Genomic DNA, 4,670 nt, shown 5'->3' on the forward strand with positions numbered 1-4,670 from the left:
TTAATATACTTTAATATATATTTCAAACAATGCGTTAGCAATAAACGTGGTAATATTAAGAAAAAGTAACGATACATGTTTGTATAATTGTTATCTTACACTTTAATACAGTTATAATGTAACAATTTAACGTAATAATTTTGTAAATTTTTTAACTTTTTTATACGTATATATATATGTATGACAATGTAAAGTGGTTCTTGATGATAAGACCTTTTGGTCTTCTGCAAGTTTCCCGCGTACTTCTTACAGTTCGTATAACAGAAGTTTGTTTATTAATTATGTTTGTGATTTTTTTTTTTTTTTTTAATATTTATATGTATATTCAATCTTAACGAATCTTTATTATGTAATCACGAAAATGTATACTATGGAATAAAAAATAAAAAATAAAAATAAAAAAAAAAATAAAAAAAAAAGGCTAAACTTGAAGATAGAAGTTGCAGAAACAATTACGAATCAATTTATAAGAAGAAAAAGAAAATGAAACCTGGGACGAAACCGAAAGCAAGGTAAAATAATTTTTTATATCTAAACTAGAAGTAATTGATAACATTAAAATCAAGAGAGCTCAAAGGGTTTGAGGAAAAGATTTGAGTGAAAAATTAAAAAAAACAAAACTATTAAAGTAATATTTTTAAACTATAAAGATAAAAGTGCGGTTTTGGAAAAGTTTGTAAAGGTAAAACTCTAAATGAAAAATTGTTTGTCAATGAGGATTTCAATGCACGTACAGTGGAAATTAGTCGAAAGTTAGTTACAGAAGCAAAAAAATTACGAGGCAAAGGAAAGTATGCTAATGTTATTTACAATTAACTAATTACACGCGTTTTTTAAGTATGTTTTTTTTTTATTATTTTCTATTTTTTTTAAATTAATAAAATATAAAAATGGATTCAAACCAAATAATTAATTTTGAATTAATTTCATTTAACTTTTTTCAAACTAATGATTTTATAATTGATAATGATTTCGTCCTGATTTAAATTATTTTAGCGAAACTGGTGCTCTTTAAAATTCCTCATACTTTTATATAAACAAAATAAAAGATTTTCTCTGACGGGATTTATTTAATGTTATTCAATTTAATATCAGAAGCTTAAAAAAAATTTATAATAAAGGAATCATTACATATTTTAAGCATTATATGCATCACAGAGACTTAGTGTAGCTCTGAAGATGTAAAAAATTCAAATCTCCACCTTTCAGGTTTTAATATAATTTCTTTAGCGCGTAAAACTAAAAAGCAAGGTGGTGGTTTTCTTTTTAACATTGATGAATTCCTGCGGTTCATTAATTGGCCTGATTTAACTGTTTCTGATGACTATAAAGAGGTTTTTAATAATGAAATTATAACCCATAATTCTGATAATAAAATTTTAATTTGTTTTTATCGCCCACCATCCTGCGTCATAAAAAAAATTTAATGATTTTTTGCAAAATGATATAATTAAAAAAAGTATACATGAAAAGAAATTCAACAACATAATAAATGATTTTAATTTAAATTGTTACGAATACCATGCTAACAACAATATCAAAAATTTTTAAAATTATATTTTTGAAAACGGAGCGATACCGTTAATAAACAAACCTACTAGAATTACACTAATATAACTACTACAGATATTTTTAACTCATCTGTTCGAAATAGCATAATTAAAAGTGACGTTTTAGATCACTCTTCAGTTTTTTTTTCTATCAACGTAGACTTGCTTAAGGTGGTAACTTTTAATATAAACATACAAAATATTTTAAAAAAACTTTTTTTTTCATTGTTAATTCATAGACTGTCTACCCTAACCAAACCCTCAGTAATTGTTGAGACACTTCCTTGTAGCAGCAGGCTATAAGATAAACTATGTAGCAGCACTCCCTTGAAGTTAAAACAAGTTCCAGACATATTCAACAGTAAGTAAATTAATGAACAATTGTTTTGTGGGAATTAGGTGGATCACATATAAATTCCTTGTTTTAATATTTGTTGCAGTTCAAAAACATGAAAAAAGAGCAAGTAATACAGATTTTGAGAGGTCAATAAAGCCATGGCTAATGCAAGCTCCTAACATTATATAGTTATACTAATTTTTACAGTTTCTTTTTTGATTTATTTCTTTATTTACTTCACTTATTTTTATTTATTTTGAATACAATTTTTTTTTTTACTAGTTTGACCTGATATTCATTTTGCGTGACTGCGTGTTAATCATATGTAGATAAAACATTTCCTTTTAATTATGCCAATAAGTGTAGAATCATAATTGTTCATATCATAATTTTTATCATTTGTCAGTTTTTTTAAACATTTTTACATATATAAAAAGCTATGTAATTGAGTTAATTGTTCGAATTAAATTGAATAATGATGAAAGCTTCACAATCTAATCAAGAATGATGAAAACTAATAATGTAAAAAGGTAAAATGAAGATAACACAATATTGCGAGTAAATTACTTTTTTAATCAATAGATAAGTTATAATATATAAAAATATTGCAACTTTTTAATGTATGTTTAGTGCTTTAATATCTATTTATTATTAGAAATTAGATGCAAAACTGTTTGATTGACTGTTAAATTACCTGGCATATTGTCAGGAGAAAAAGATTTCAGTATGATCAAAGGTCAATTAGTATCAAGCGTTAGAACATGAATACATCAAATAGTAATGATCTTCCTTTGATCTTTTGCTTTATTCTTTTGCAAGTTAAATGTGTTTAATGTATTGAAATGTTTTACTGAAATACAGAATATTTATAATGAAATTTGTGAAGATAACAATGGGTTTATAGTTTTAAGATAATTGCAATATGTTTTTATAATTTTTATATGTAGTATTTCATTGAGAGAATTTTTCTGAAAACAACACAATTATCTAATGCTATCATTGAGTCAATTAGTTCTGATTTATTGGATAAACAGTTTAAGGTATTCTTTTTATATTACCTCCCAAGAAATTTAATTGATATAGAAATATATAATAAATAGGTATATAAAGTAAAAGAAAGAATCAACAAAAAACTTTTTAAGTGTGTATATATATGCACTTAATGAGTGTTTTGTTGTTGTTTTCATTTTTTTTATATATATCTTTTTTTTTTTTTTTTTTTTTTTGTATTCCCTATAATATATAAAAATATGAATTAATTAATGTAGAAGAGTTAAATCTATTACTCTCTTATATCTATTACTTTAATTACTAACTTTTAAATCAATTTAAATCTATTACTTTCTTATTACTAACTTTTATAGTTTATTTTACAACTACTTTTCCTTTAGCTATTTTGGTTGCAATTTTATACTTGTTTTACGATTTCTTCACTTTTGGCTACTTTTGGGTGACTTGGTTGAAATTGCCTTATCTATCAGCTTAACAGGCAGAAAAATATGGATATCAAAAATTACCAAAACTTAGTTCATGCAAGCATTGAATTGAAATGATGGTTGAAGTTTAACCGTTCGCTAACCTTTTTATGTATTGTATTGCGAGACAGTTTTATTGAAATAAATAGATATGGTAATATAAAACGTTTTACTATTATGAGTAAATATTTATTGTTTAAAATATCTCACATTCCATTTTATATCTTCCATGCAACTATTTTAGTTAGGCAAACAACACTCCGCTTCACCTTTTTCTTCCTGACTTTTTATACTTAAAAATCTTTAAGTTAAAATCTTGATTTTGTCTCTCAAAAGTCTCTGAGTTAGAATCTTGCGTTTATTAAAGTATTGTTTATATATATATCTATATATATATATATATATATATATATATATATATATATATATATATATATATATATATATATATATATATATATATATATATATATATATATATATATATATATATATAAATAGCAATAAATGTTAAAAACAAACGAAATGAACAAAAGGTAGATTAAGAAAGCCACGCCAAAGCATTGGTTAAACGCCGTTCGAAAAACGGCTGCCATGCATGGGTGATGCCTTAAACGGTGAGCAAGACTTGGATTGAATTATGCTTTTAACTGATGGTTGGCCAGTAATGACGCCGATGGTGGGCCATGCATAGGTCAAGCATAGCGAGTTTGCTGGGTAAATCTTGAGGAATGGATTTAGCTAAAAATATTGACCGTTGTATTTTGACTTATCCAAGATATAAACTATCAAATCAAATGATTATTGGTTGTATATAGTGTATTATAGTTCATTATTTTGATTTTCACGTTAATTATTTTGTCGTTTAAAAAATTCTTAGATATATCTATTAAGGGTTGGACTGGTGAGGGACAAGGGCTTTTAGAAATAGCACCTGCTATTTCTAAAAGTCCTTGACCTCTCTATAAATCAAAATACACAATAAAACACACAAAAGTACAAACTAGTAATAACTAAATGTTGTAAATAGGCATCAATTTTTACTTTCTTATTCCCTTCTAAGTATAAAGTTTGTGATAAAGGATATAATGCATTTTTGGTATATCTTTTGCTACCTTTAAAGGTCCATCAATGTCTCACCCCGGGCCCCGTAGTGCCAGTCTGACCTGTAATGTTTTATAAGTTACTGGCTACAATTTGGTGTAACCAGCTATTAACTGGTGCGAAACAAAAATCTCTGTCTAAATACATTTTTCTCTGAACGAAATACAGTTTAGACTAGCAACGGTTCTTTTTAAGGTGGTAGTC

At 25.5% G+C, this 4,670-nt stretch overlaps 1 long non-coding RNA gene across 1 annotated transcript; it reads left to right on the forward strand.

Annotated features, from left to right (window-relative positions):
• The first annotated feature begins 568 nt into the window (after positions 1–568).
• Positions 569–3,509, forward strand: LOC136090703 (uncharacterized). The gene is made up of 3 exons (XR_010643655.1): positions 569–2,664; positions 2,835–2,927; positions 3,279–3,509. It is a non-coding gene; the product is annotated as an uncharacterized LOC136090703 (long non-coding RNA).
• Positions 3,510–4,670: the final 1,161 nt, after the last annotated feature.

This window comes from Hydra vulgaris, chromosome 14 (assembly GCF_038396675.1).
Source record: "Hydra vulgaris chromosome 14, alternate assembly HydraT2T_AEP".
NCBI classification, from domain to species: Eukaryota; Metazoa; Cnidaria; class Hydrozoa; order Anthoathecata; family Hydridae; genus Hydra; species Hydra vulgaris.